Below are 13070 nucleotides of genomic sequence, written 5' to 3'. Positions count from 1 at the left end.
CATGGACAGCTGTGAGTCCAAAATGACTCCCAGGCTGCGTACCTGGTCCTTCAGTTACCCCATTCAGAACCAGGGAATCCTCCACACATGCCCGCCTCCTGTCCCCCAAAAACAGTATTTCTGTCTTGTCAGGATTCAACCTCAATCTGTTAGCCGCCATCCATCCTCCAACCACCTCCAGACACTCACGCAGGACCTTCACCGCCTTCACTGGTTCTGATTTAAAAGAGAGGTAGGAATAATAATAATAATAATAATAATAATAATAATAATAATAATAAATTTTATTTATATCCCGCCCTCCCCAGCCGAAGCCGGGCTCAGGGTGGCTAACAACAATTAAATAATCAAACAAGCAAATAATCCAACATTCTAAAAACAGTCCATTATAAAAATTAAAGGAAGGGAAATAAAAGATCAGGCTGAATTCAAATTGAAAGCCATGCAGAATAGCTCTGTCTTACAGGCCCTGCAGAAGGAAGTTAAATCCTGCAGGGCCCTGGTCTCATGGGACAGAGCATTCCACCAGGTTGGAGCCATCACTGAGAAGGCCCTGGCCCTGGTGGAGGATATTCTGACTTCCTTAGGACCTGGGACCTCTAAACTATGGTTATTCATGGACCTTAAGGTCCTCTGCGGGGCTTACCAGGAGAGGCAGTCCCGTAAATATGAGGGCCCCAAGCCACAAAGGGCTTTAAAGGTCAACACCAGCACCTTAAACCTAACCCGATACTCCACCAGGAGCCAGTGCAACTGGTAAAATAATATTTTTAAATCCAAAGGAAAGTGTTGTGATCTTCTGATTAAGACGCAGCCTCCCTCTTTGCAAGCTCGGGGGCCAGGCAATGAGGGAAAACTCTCAAGGCTGGCTGACAAAGAGTCCTTAGTGAAGTGCAATGGGGCAAGATCAGTTGGAAAAGACCAGAGAAGTGGGGCGGGCATGGCTCCTTCCTTGTAATGAATGTGGGATGTAACATAAGCAGTCAAGTACACCACTTCCTGTTTGCCCAGAGTGGACACGCAGGGGGGATGTTACTCCAGCCAGGAGGACTTCCTGTTTTACCTGGTCTGGAACATCCTCCCCCGGCATGGACCAGGTAGATGGGCATGACCCTTGGAGACCCCATGAAAGGGCGGGTCACGCAGCCATCTTCCTTCTTCTTCATTTTATTCCATCTTGATGCTTTTGCTGTCTGCTGGCTCTCAGCCAGCAGCACATGGGCTCATTCCCATATGGGATGAACCCACACTCTCTTCTGCCTTCAGGGAACCTACTGTAAACTGAATGTGAGTAAACTTCTCATTACTTTTAGATACTGTTGTGTCTTTATTCTTTTTAGGAGGGATAAAAGGGGAATTTACCAGGAACAAAACCCAATCTGGACAAGCCAGAGTGGATTGCTTAAGTAAAGAGATTCTAACAAATCTACCAACTAGCTTCCTGCTATATACTGGGGAATGTGCTACTGACTCACTAGCATGAGCGAGGAAAGATAATATTTAATCAATATATCCTCTCCTACTATCCACAACATTCCCACAATGAAGAGCCTTTGTGTGCTTCTCTGCAGCTGCTTTTGACTTACTCATGCAAGTGTGCTTTCAGCTGGGCCGGGCTAGTTGCTGACCAAGGGGCAGGGAGAGTGAGTGTTCCAGTCCTCACTCAGCCATGAAGGTCCAAGCTCTCTTAGCCGGATTTCCCTCACAGGGTTGTTGTGAGGATAACCTAGAGGGAGAGGGGGGTGGGAGAGACCGTGTGCACCACTCAGATGTGGGGATATAAATAAATATACTGAGCTGCTGATGAGTGTCAGAAAACTCTTTCTCTTCTTCTTTGGCGATCCCTTGTAGCCGAGTAAGATCGTCTTCCATAAACACAGTTTTAAAAGTGAGTCCATAAGTCACTGTGGAGGCCAATTCTGGATCCTCATGTCCTTCCACAGTGGGGACATTAGTTTCTAGGCAGGAGCTGATCCCGGTGAGGGTTTGCCAAGCGTGCCTTCCTCTTAGCATGTTTCTCCCTTGCGTCCTGAGTTTGAGTGTCTTCAAAGCCCAGGACACCTTTGGAGCAATCGCAGGCCAGTGTTTCCCAATTGTCGGTGTTTATACTACATTTTTTAAAATTCGCCTTGAGAGAGTCTTTAAACCTCTTTCGTTGACCACCGGCATTACGCTTCCCATTCTTAAGTCCAGAATAGAGTAGTTGCTTTGGAAGATGATCATCAGGCATCCACACAACATGACCAGCCCAACCAAGTTGATGTTGAAGAATCGCTGCTTCCACACTGGTGATCTTTGCTTCTTCCAGCACACTGGTATTAGTTCACCCAGGTGATGTGTATAATCTTTTGGAGACCCTGTTGATGGAATCTTTTGAGGAGTTGGCGATGGCGTTTATAAGTGCTGCTGTTCCCCCTCTCAGCACCAGAGGGAGATCTTGCCTCACGGCTGCCCTGTCTTCCGGCACCTGCAAAAGCAGCCAGGTGACCAGAAATTGGGGGGGGGGGGAGGCTGGAATGGCTTTCTCATGACCCATCTTCATGACTCCCGTGCCCCATTGGTGAGGCCTGCCCTCTTCCCACCCTTTGGGGATCCGTGAGCGCTTGAGAGAAGAGCAGCTGCTTGCAGCTGCTTGAAGAAGCTCTTCTCCAATAGAATGTGGGGGAGAGGTTTATCTTCCTCAGGGGAGCGAAAAGAACAAAGTGTCTGGGGTGGCTGCCTCTGGTGGGAATGGCAAAGCATGTCCCCTGCCCTGGCCAGTCTTTGATCTCCCCACCCTGCCTCATCTGTTTAATCAATCATTTGTTTCTCAGCATCAGCCGAGCTGGTTTAGCTTGGAGAACAGGAGAAGACCCTGCTAGATCAGGCCAGTGGTCCACCTAGTCCAGTGTCTGGGGTGGTTGGAGGCAGAGGAATGGAGGCACCAGCTGGGGAACTGCTGCTGGGAAGAAGGCTCAGAGCCTGGGGCTTTGTGGTGGGACAACAATGAGTGGTCAGAGGGAGGAGAGAGAGAAGACTGGGAAGAGGCGGTGTTGGGAGATGAAGAGATAACAGGGCTTAACGACCTGGGAGAGTCTGGGACAGAGACAAGTCCAGAAGCAGAGGCAGAAGCAGAAACAAGGAAGGAGATTCTGACTAAACACCAGGAGAAACTTTCTGATGCTGTTTGACAGTGGAACGGTCTCCCTTGGGAGGTTGTGGACTCTCTCCTTCCTTGCAGGCTTTTAAGCAGAGGTTGGATGGCCACCTGTCATGGATGCTTTAGCTGAGATTCCTGCATGGCAGGGGGTTGGACTAGATGACCTGTGAAGGTCCCTTCCAACTCTATAATTCTGTGATTCCATGTAAAAGCAAAGTTTGTGATCTGCGGGGATCAGGTCAGATCACTAGGCACCAGGTTGAAACTATTTTCAGAATGGCAGCTGTGTTAGTTGGGCACAAGAAAAAACAATGCAGAGTCTTAAAGGTAAAGGGACCCCTGGTCATTAGGTCCAGTTGTGGCCGACTCTGGGGTTGCGGTGCTCATCTCTCTTTACAAGCCGAGGGAGCCGGCATTTGTCTGCAGTTTTTCCGGATCATGTGGCCAGCAGGACTAAGCTGCTTCTGGCGAACCAGAGCAGCGCACGGAAACGCCGTTTACCTTCCCGCCAGAGCGGGACCTATTTATCTACCTGCACTTTGACGTGCTTTTGAACTGCTAGGTTGGCAAGAGCAGGGACCGAGCAACAGGAGCTCACGCCGTCGCGGGGATTCGAACTGCCGACCTTCTGATCGGCAAGTCCTAGGCTCTGTGGTTTAACCCACAGGGGCACCCGCGTCCCGCATGCAGAGTCTTACAGTCCCTTAAAGACTGAAAACTTACTGTGCCATAAGTTTTCTTGGCCTTATCCTCTTTTTCAGATTCATGAAGGTTTTTTGCTGGGTTGCAGGTACATCTCTACATTGTTGTGGGGAAGGAATTGTAAAAAGTGATCTCTGTAAAGGGACATGAGTTGCAGAAAAGTACAGTGGTGGCCCTTAACAGCCCCCCTCCCCCCAGTTGAAAACTGCCATTTTCTTGCATGGTCTCATGGGTGCAGTGAGCCCTTGCTCTTGCTGTGCACCAGGGGTGGTCCTGCTATGCAGCCACCTTATCCAAGGTGCTGAGGACACCTGTTGCCTCATTGCCCCGTTTGTGAGAGATTCCAGAGTCATTTGGCCGGCCACTGTAGAAGTTTTGCACCCTGGGCTGGACAAGCCTCTGATCCATCTGGAGGTCTACAAACCCTTCACGCCCTCTGCTGGTGAAGGAAGGCGCTGCAGTAGCCAAATACTGGGGCACTGTGGCTCCCCCCCCCCCAAGAGACACACACCGCCCCGTGATGGACAGAGCATACCCTCTATGATATTTTTTGTTTGGGGGTGTGCATGTGGCTAGCCTACAATGGTCTCCTTTTTTAGCCCCTTTCCTTAAGACCCTTTTAATTTGCTGCAAGGGAGAGCTCCATGACCTGAGGTCGGGCTGGGTCAGGTCCTGGATTTGGAAAGTCGCTTCGGAGCTCTCTTTTTAATTTGGGAGGCTTTGCGCGGCTGCGCTGGGGATTTTGAGCCTTGTCAGCAAATTGGCAAAGGGCACCCAGGCTCCCCAGAGCAGGAAGGAGCTCAGGCTCTGCTGGGAAACAGACGCACCGGGCTGATACCCTTCGGGGATGGCAGGGCGCTGCGGGCGGAGGTGGCAGAAAGAGATGCTCCAACCCAAAGACGCACGGAAAGGGGCCTGAGCCAGTGGCTGATGCCATGGTCCCCCTAAGTCCAGGTCTGAAACAAGCCCCGGCGGCCGTAGGAAGTGCCATAAATAATCATTAATTAGAACAGCATTCTCAGCAGTGACCACGCAGATCTTCGTTGCGTTGGCCGCCGTGCCTTTACCCCTGTCCACGAGAGTCCCTCGTGGCAGGCACCGCACTCTTGGAAATGGCTGCGTGGAAAGGGGCCCTTCCTTCCCACCCCCCTCCTGAGCAAGGAAGGAGAAGAAAGAGACCCGGGAGGAAATGCGTGGCCGTCCTGGGAGTTGGGGGGCATGTCAAATATTTACCCTGTGGCTGGTCAGCAAAGCGGGGAGAGGGAACTGATTAACCAGCTCTGCTGCCAAGGGGCACCGAGATGGCTGGTAAACTGTCCTGTCCCCCGGGGCTCCAAGTGCCTTTTAATGAGTGATTATTTAGGCGGCTCAATGGAGGTTAATGGAGGCTCCGATCAAATATGTTCTGTTATTAATTAAGCTGTCGCAAGGCCAATTGCTCTGGAGCTGCTCTCCTATGAGACAGTATTCCTGTGGGGGACATGGGGGGGGGGAGAACAAATGCCGCCTAATCAAAGGCTTGCCCTCCCCCTCCATTCCCCTTATGGGGCAGCGCGGGGCTGGGTGATGGGAAAGGTGGGTCTCGTTTCTCATTAATGCAGCCCCCTCGGTGGGCCTGAGAGAGGGCGAGGGGAGAGAATCCCAGTCTCCGGGGGGCGGGAGGCGCCAGCCCACCTTTGCCACCTCCCTGGACTTTGTCTCAGTTCTCCCAAAGGACTTTTGTGCATGAACACTGTATCTGTCCTGCTTTCTGTTCCATACTTGAATCGCCCCCATTACGGTGCACAATTTGAAAAACAGCCAGGTTAATATTCTAAAAGGAAACACCATAGCACAATAGACAGAGCAGCCTTTGCCAACCTGGTGCCCTCCCTATGTTTTTGGAGCGCAATTTCCATCAGCACCAGCCACCACTGCCCTCAGGGGTCCCTCCAGGCAACCTGTTTATTGAGAGTTCATCCTGAGCTGCTTGCAGAAAGCTTATGCGGAGGTTAGATTATATCTGGCCTTTGCTGAGGATGGTTTCTGATTGCTTCATGGGACGGTTATAAGACAATGAGCCTTAGTCCTGCATTCATCTTGATTTGCTTGCGGGCTGTGCACAAACCTTTCCGTTTCTCATTCTTCCACACCCAACTTTCCAAACTGCAAAAAAGCCTGGTTCCTTTTTAAAGTGGGTTTGTTGCGCTGGAACGACCAAGCCTTCTGAACCGATTGGACTTCACAAACACAGAGTTCCAGCGGGTGCTTGAATCCCTTCTGACATTCTGGAGGCACCCTAAGAAATGTTTTAGGCAGAACAGCTGGCCCTGAGGAGGATTAAAGTGCTGCGGTGGGGGCAGGGGGGGCAGGGAGCTTTCCAGTTGCCCAGACAAGCTCTTTGAAGGGCTTGGCTAGTCTTCTGGATGCTGACCAAAGCCAAGAGTTCAAAGAAGGACCCAACTCTCTGGTGCTTCCCGCACCTCCTGCTGACCTCCACCTGCTTGACGTTAGCTCATCACTGTGTAACCAGCAGGACAATGAGCAAATGAGAGAAATAATTACAGATCTGGGGCCCCACAGGGAACAGGACAGAGAAGGGTCAGCGACTTGGCCAACCTGCGATGGGCATCAATATGTGAGCAGCCCTCCCTTGGACTTTCTACTCTCCCTGCGACCTGTTAATGAGAACCCCACATTACAAACTCTGGAGTTAATTGCTGGAGGCCTCCCTCCCTCCCGCCCTCCCTGATCAAGCAGCCAGATCCTTGCTTGGTGCCTGGATGTGGGTGCATTTTCAAAGGCTTCTTGGAAACAAGCTCAGGAAGATTTCCTCTGTCTCCCCTTGACACCTGAGGTGCACCATAGACAGCAGCCTTGTGTTGCTGCTCCCTTAAAGCCCAAAGCCCAGAGTGCATTGTGTCCAGATCCCCGGCTGGGCAGGATCAGGAAACCAGGGGCTCACCTAGGTAAAGGTAAAGGGACCCCTGACCATTAGGTCCAGTCGTGGCTGACTCTGTGGTTGCGGCGCTCATCTCGCTTTACTGGCCAAGGGAGCCAGCGTACAGCTTCCGGGTCATGTGGCCAGCAGGACTAAGCCGCTTCTGGCGAACCAGAGCAGCACACGGAAACGCCGTGTACCTTCCTGCCAGAGCGGTACCTATTTATCTACTTGAACTTTGACGTGCTTTCGAACTGCTAGGTTGGCAGGAGCAGGGACCAAGCAACGGGAGCTCACCCCATCGCGGGGATTCGAACCGCCAACCTTCTGATCGGCAAGTCCTAGGCTTGGTGGTTTAACCCACAGCACCAGGGGCTCACCTACTCAGGGATAAACATTCGGAAGATAAACTGGGCAGAGCCTGGCTGCTGCTGCTGCTGCTGCTGCTGCTGCATCAAACCGAAAGGAGCCAATCTAGACCGATGTTTGGTTCTTCCAGTGACCACCCAGATGCTCAAACAGCTGAGCATGGGCACACCATCACACTTCCAAGACAGGAGGAGGCAGGTGTGCTTATTGTGGGAGGGCTGTGTAATAAACAAAATCTGCCCTCATTCCCTTATGGGGGACACAAGAGCCCTTTAGAGAGTCCTTTGTAGGTTCTCCATTGGTCAGAGAAAATAACAGAGGCCAACCAGAGAATATTGAGAAGCAAAGCAGCTCGTAAGCCTGATCTTTATTAAAGCTGTTGCAACAGGAGGAGGACCCAGAACCAAGGTGTGCCTGCCCTTATATAGACATTTTTAATTGCCCACCCTGGAGCTCAAGACCACCCCTCCATACAACATACATACATACATCTCAGAAGGGGTGTAACCCAAGACCACCCCCCACAAACATCATACCTACATCACAGAAAAGGTGGTCTACAACAGAAATGTGAATGTTGTTGTTTTTCCTGTCTGCCAGGTTATCTGATAATGCCTTATCTGATTGCCTTTCCTGGTAGTCTGGCCATTCCTTTGAGATGGCGATTTCCCAATTCCTGAGACAATGGGAAGGTTCCCTCACCCCCTCCCTCCTTGCAGAGAAAACATTTGGTCAGTTTGGGAGTCAAAATGGTTTCAGGATGGTCTTCCTCTGCTGCTCCAGACATGTGGTCCACATATCCATATATGCGCCTGGCCAGCACATTTATGAAGATTTATTATATATACATAACACCTTAAATTTTTTATTTCAGCTGTAAGTGCTCCCATGGTGCTCTGAGCACATTACCTGGGTGTCAAAATTGCTGTGGTCCTCAAGGACAAGTGGAGGCCTGTTTTGAGTCAGTATTGGGGGGGCAGTTGGTGGAGCTCCCCTAGACCTGGGTGCCAAAGGCAGGATCAAGTACGCAATGCACTTGCTAGTCTGGACAGCTGCAGCCTCGTCACTCCAGGTGAGGTGCTTGCTGAAGGAGCGCTCATTTGCTTCCACTCTTGGCCTGCTTGTATATTTTGTAAATTAATAGATATTACAGAGACGCCACAATTCTCCAGTGCTCCCAGAAGATGGAAATTGTGTGTGTGTTTTCACCCCACTTCACAGCCTGATGAGTCATTCCAGGGCTGCAGCTGTTTCCTGGGCTTGAAGGCAGTCGCTGGAGGCTTGTGATGATATTTGGCTGTGCACTAATGTGAAGGTTGGTCATAGGCAGAGGAGCAGCTTAAACATTCCAGCAAAGAGCCAGCTCCACTGCCCCACATCAGACCCATAACTGTCAACGTTTCCCCCTTTTTAAGGGGAATTCCCTTATTCCCAATAGGATTCCTCGCAAGAAAAGGGAAAAGTTGACAGCTATGATCAGACCCCAAGAGGCCTGCCTCCCTCTCCCTCTGTGCCCACTCAACAACTGCAGTCTATCCTCTTTACTTCCTCTCAGGGAGACCTATTTAGCTTAGTTAGTTTAATTTATAAACCTGGCCTCTTCATCATCCTAATCCCAGGGCGAGCTACAACAATATACTAACACCAATAAAAACAACAACAGGTCAGTACCTAAAACATGTTTCCTTCTCGCTTTCCCCCTCTTCCTTTCTTCTCTTCTGTATACCATTGTCTTTTCCTCACTGCTTATGATTTTCTGGTTATTAGTGTATAAATATGCTCTCCATCAACACCCACCAGGGTTTCTCTTTATTTTTAATAACTTCTGGGGTTTATCTTTTTAGAAATTCTATTCTGTGTATTCTTTTCTAAGAACGCTGTTTCCAATGCATGCAAATCAAGATGTTTCGTTACTGTCTTTGCCCTTCGAAAATTAATAAAAAGGGTATTTACCAAAAAAACCACACACCCAAAAACAGTTCAGTACCAGGCATGTTAACCAATTCCCATAAATAATAGTTAAAAACCTATGTCACCTAGATTCATCCCAATTGCGGGGACGCAACCCGCTTTTGCCCCATTCAGAAAACTTAAGAAGATGTCTAAGAATTAGTTCCCATGGAAACACAACCCTGGAATATCCCATGTTATTAGCACTTACTTTGTCAAGTCCAAGGCTCCTGCCAGGTATTGCCTGGAGGAAAACCACAATTGTAGTCCCATCCACAGAAATCTGATAGCAAACCCAGACTTCCTTCTTGTTGGGGAAAACCTCAGCCGAGGACTTCCTGCTGCCTCCTGGCTGACCGTCTGCCTCACAAGCCTCTCTCGCTTCTCTTCCAGCAGACCAGAGCAGCTTCTCTGTGGCCAGTCCTGGGGGGGACCCTGCCAGTGGTGGGGTGTGTGGTCATTCTCTGGCCATACAGAGGACACACAGCTAATCTGTGCAGGTCACTTAGCTGTGATTCCAGCATTGCAGGTGCAATGACCTTTCTGGTGATGCCTGTCAGGGTGAAATTGGGGGCTCTGCCCATCCCAACACTGTTGGATTCTTTTTTTATCACTGCTATTACTATTTGGGGGTGTAGGGGGTGTTAGGGGAGGGGTAGTAGATATGGATGAATACACTGTGGGAATGTTCAGGGATGCAGGAGAGGATATATTGTTTGATTATAGCCTTTCCAACTTGTGTTAAGAAGTTCACAATTTAGCAGAGTAACATTCCCCCTTTTAAACTCACAGCGGATGCATTTGCTCAGGCTCACTAAAGCCTCTATAATAACTGTTCTGGTATTTCCCCCTTATTCCCTCATAAAAGATACGGCACAACACAGTCTTCTATAAAAGTAGAGAAAGAGTTTACTCACATTCTGTTCACAATTGGATCCCAGAAGGCAGACTTAGTTTCCAGGTGTATGTTACTTTTCTAAGCTATCTCATAAGGAGACAGTCCCTTTGTCCTCTCTTGGCTGGAAGCATCTTTGGCTAAGCAGATGTTACTTCTTCGATGCAGGTAGTCACGCAGAGAGAGATGGCTCCCCTCCCTGTGCTTTTGTCATTACCTGCACAGGTGAGGCCACGCCCACCTCTAGTCACATGTAGAGGAAGTCCCAGCCCAGAAGGAAACAGGAAGTTTACCTGCTGGCTGGACAAACATTCCTCCCCAGGTGTAAACATGTTCACTCTAGGAATGTTGTACTTGACTGATCTTGTGTTTCACATCCCACATACATGTTGTGCTCCTTCTAGGGTAGCTTCTCCACCAGTGATCTGTGCCCCCCACAATCAGCTCTCACCTGTGGCTCAAACAATCTGTCAGCATGCAACAGATGCCACATCCCAGGAATGGCTTCACCAGATCAGCTGAACCAGGCATGTCCAAAGTCCGTTTCGGGGGCCTAATTTGGCTCGCCAGTTGGTTTAATCTGGCCCCTGTGGGTGTTTATTTCCTGGGGTAAAAACCTCAACAACTTCAATTCTAAAAAATGGTCAACAACTTTGGTCGGCCCCCACGGCCCTTCACTTCATCAAATCTGGCCCTCTTTGAAAAAGGTTTGGACACCACTGGGCTAAAGACTGTGAGGGGAGCCGAGGGGTCTCCAACCCTTGATGAGTCAGGGGCTTCACCTGCAGGTGAAGACAGGCTCCAGCGGATTGAGTGAAGGAAGCCATGACTGAATCCAGCGGTCCAGAAGGCAGTTTCTGCATGCGCTGTAAAGGGAAGTGGGGGGCAGGTGGGGCTCGTCCACCTGGGAAGGTCGTCAGGAGAAAGAAAACTCTGATCCTAAACCTCTGCTGCCTTGAGTGACATATTTGGGAGAAGAAAAATCTCAGGTGTAAACCCTACACAAACCCAGAGTGGAGTCTCTAAGATGTTTGGATGGAGCCTTCCAGCTGCTCCTGCAGCCAAGCTGGTGCCAAAGGCCTTGCTCTGCTTTCCTTTGGACCCCATCAGTGAGGCCGGAAGGGGGATCTTGACCTCTGGGCAGCCCAGGACCTCCAGACATGCTGCCCAGGCTTGTGCCATGGGGTTTTGCTTTTGTGGTTTAATTTCACCCCCTGGAGACGCACTCTGTTTTCTCTTAAGATGGACGGGTGCCAGTAAAAGTATTACTATTTGCCACCCCCACCAAAACTGGGAGGGTTTTTGGTGCAGTGGTGGTTGTGGGTGTTTGATGAGACCCCCCATTGCCTAGTCCCTGGGATGCCAACAACACACACAGAGAGAGAATCTGAGACAAACGTGTGTGGAGGATGAGGAAGTTGTAGCCAGGATTCAACCTGAGAATTTAAGTTTCACATCAACGAGATAGAAGAGGGCTGACCTCAAGAGGGATGGTCTGGGAATCATTCTGGAGGTCTCTCTCAAGTCTTTCTGGACCCCTCGCAAACCCCTCTTCTGCAAACTGAGGTGCCCCCGAAGTTCCCGCAGGGTCCCTCGCTCGGCCAGGGCTGGGTATTTATTTCATTTCATTTATTTCATAAAATGTACACACCGCTGGGTTGTAGGGAAAAACCTCAAAGCGATTTACAAAAAATAATAATAAAATAGAACGATAAAATTATCACTTTTAAAAATTGACAGGAGTAATTTAAAACATACAAAAAGTTGAGACAACAACAGACCGAAGCAAATTCAAACTCACATCAACTTTGTAAACCTGGGTGGGGGCTACGATCCTGCAGAAATGCCGAAAAGGCAGTCTCGGTGGTCCTGGGCGCAGAATTCCACTTCCTCAACTTCCTTCCCCTGTCAATAGCAACATTATTTTTTTTGCTTCTAGTCCGAAAGCGAACCGCTGAAATCAGGCTTGATTTGTAACAGGCCACTGAATTCTGCAATTTCCTGGCTTGGAATTTGAGCACGGAATTGCATTTGCTTTTAGCTGGGAATGGCGGCAGCCCTGATCTTTGCCACCCCCACAAAGGCAGGCGCGCGAGCCCTTCGGCAAACAGGGGTGGGGGCTTTTGGGACACGTCCTCGCCTCTCCAGGAAGACGTCGGCCGGGCTGCAGATGAGGCCACTGGATCGTAAGGAGACGCGCGCAAGAAGGGCGCACGCACCGGCAGGAATGTCCTGCGCACTGAAGAAGAAATTGCGCGGCTTCGGTGGGGGGGGGGGGCAGTGACCCAAGCACCCATTTCCCTCGCCATTTTTGGAGCAAGGCTGATTTAAAGGCCTGCCGCTGAGCTCCAGAGGACGGTTTGCTTCTTCTACAGTCGTCCGCTTCCGCGCGTCTTGCTAGGAATCTCTGGAAACGTTTCCTTGACCCCAAACGACGTGTTGCGAATCGCAGCTCATCGAAAGTGATTTTCTAAGTCCTGAGGACTAGCCGCTTGTTTCTCTGTGCAAAAGACAAGCTTACTAGCCGCGAGGCAACGTTGTCGCCACCTGCTGGCTGTAAGGGGCATCTTCCCCTGCTTGGTCACCTGTCAGGTGAGCTCGGGGAAGACAGCGAGGCTGCGCCTGGACAGGGTCAAGCCTGCCTCTTTCTCCAAGTGATTGGTGTTATCCCTGCGGACCGCACTGGTCACCTGGCAGGCAGCGTGCGCCCCCGCCTCTTAAAAAAAAAACAAAACCATTTTGCTTTGCTGCATTTGATAACTCAAAAAATCTTTTTAAAAAAATATTGGTCCCGACATAATAGAAACCTCTTTAGGTGCCAGTGGTTGCATAGTGGTTACGGTGTCGCACCAGGACCTAGGAGAGACCAGGGTTCAAATTCCGCGCTCAGCCATGAAGCTCACTGGCTGACCTGGGGGGGGGGGCGCAGTCCCTTCTTCTCTCAGCCTAACCTCCCTCACAGGGTTCCTGTGGGGGGTTAAAAGGAGAGGAAGAGAACCACGCCACCTACATTCAGCTCCTTGGGTGGAAGAATGGGGTCTAAATGCAATACATAAGTGCAGAAGTTAAGCCGGCACTCGTTGCATTTTTATTCC

This window comes from Podarcis tiliguerta, assembly GCF_965153285.1.
Source record: "Podarcis tiliguerta genome assembly, chromosome: 9".
Classification (NCBI taxonomy): domain Eukaryota; kingdom Metazoa; phylum Chordata; class Lepidosauria; order Squamata; family Lacertidae; genus Podarcis; species Podarcis tiliguerta.
This window is presented reverse-complemented; position numbering follows the sequence as displayed.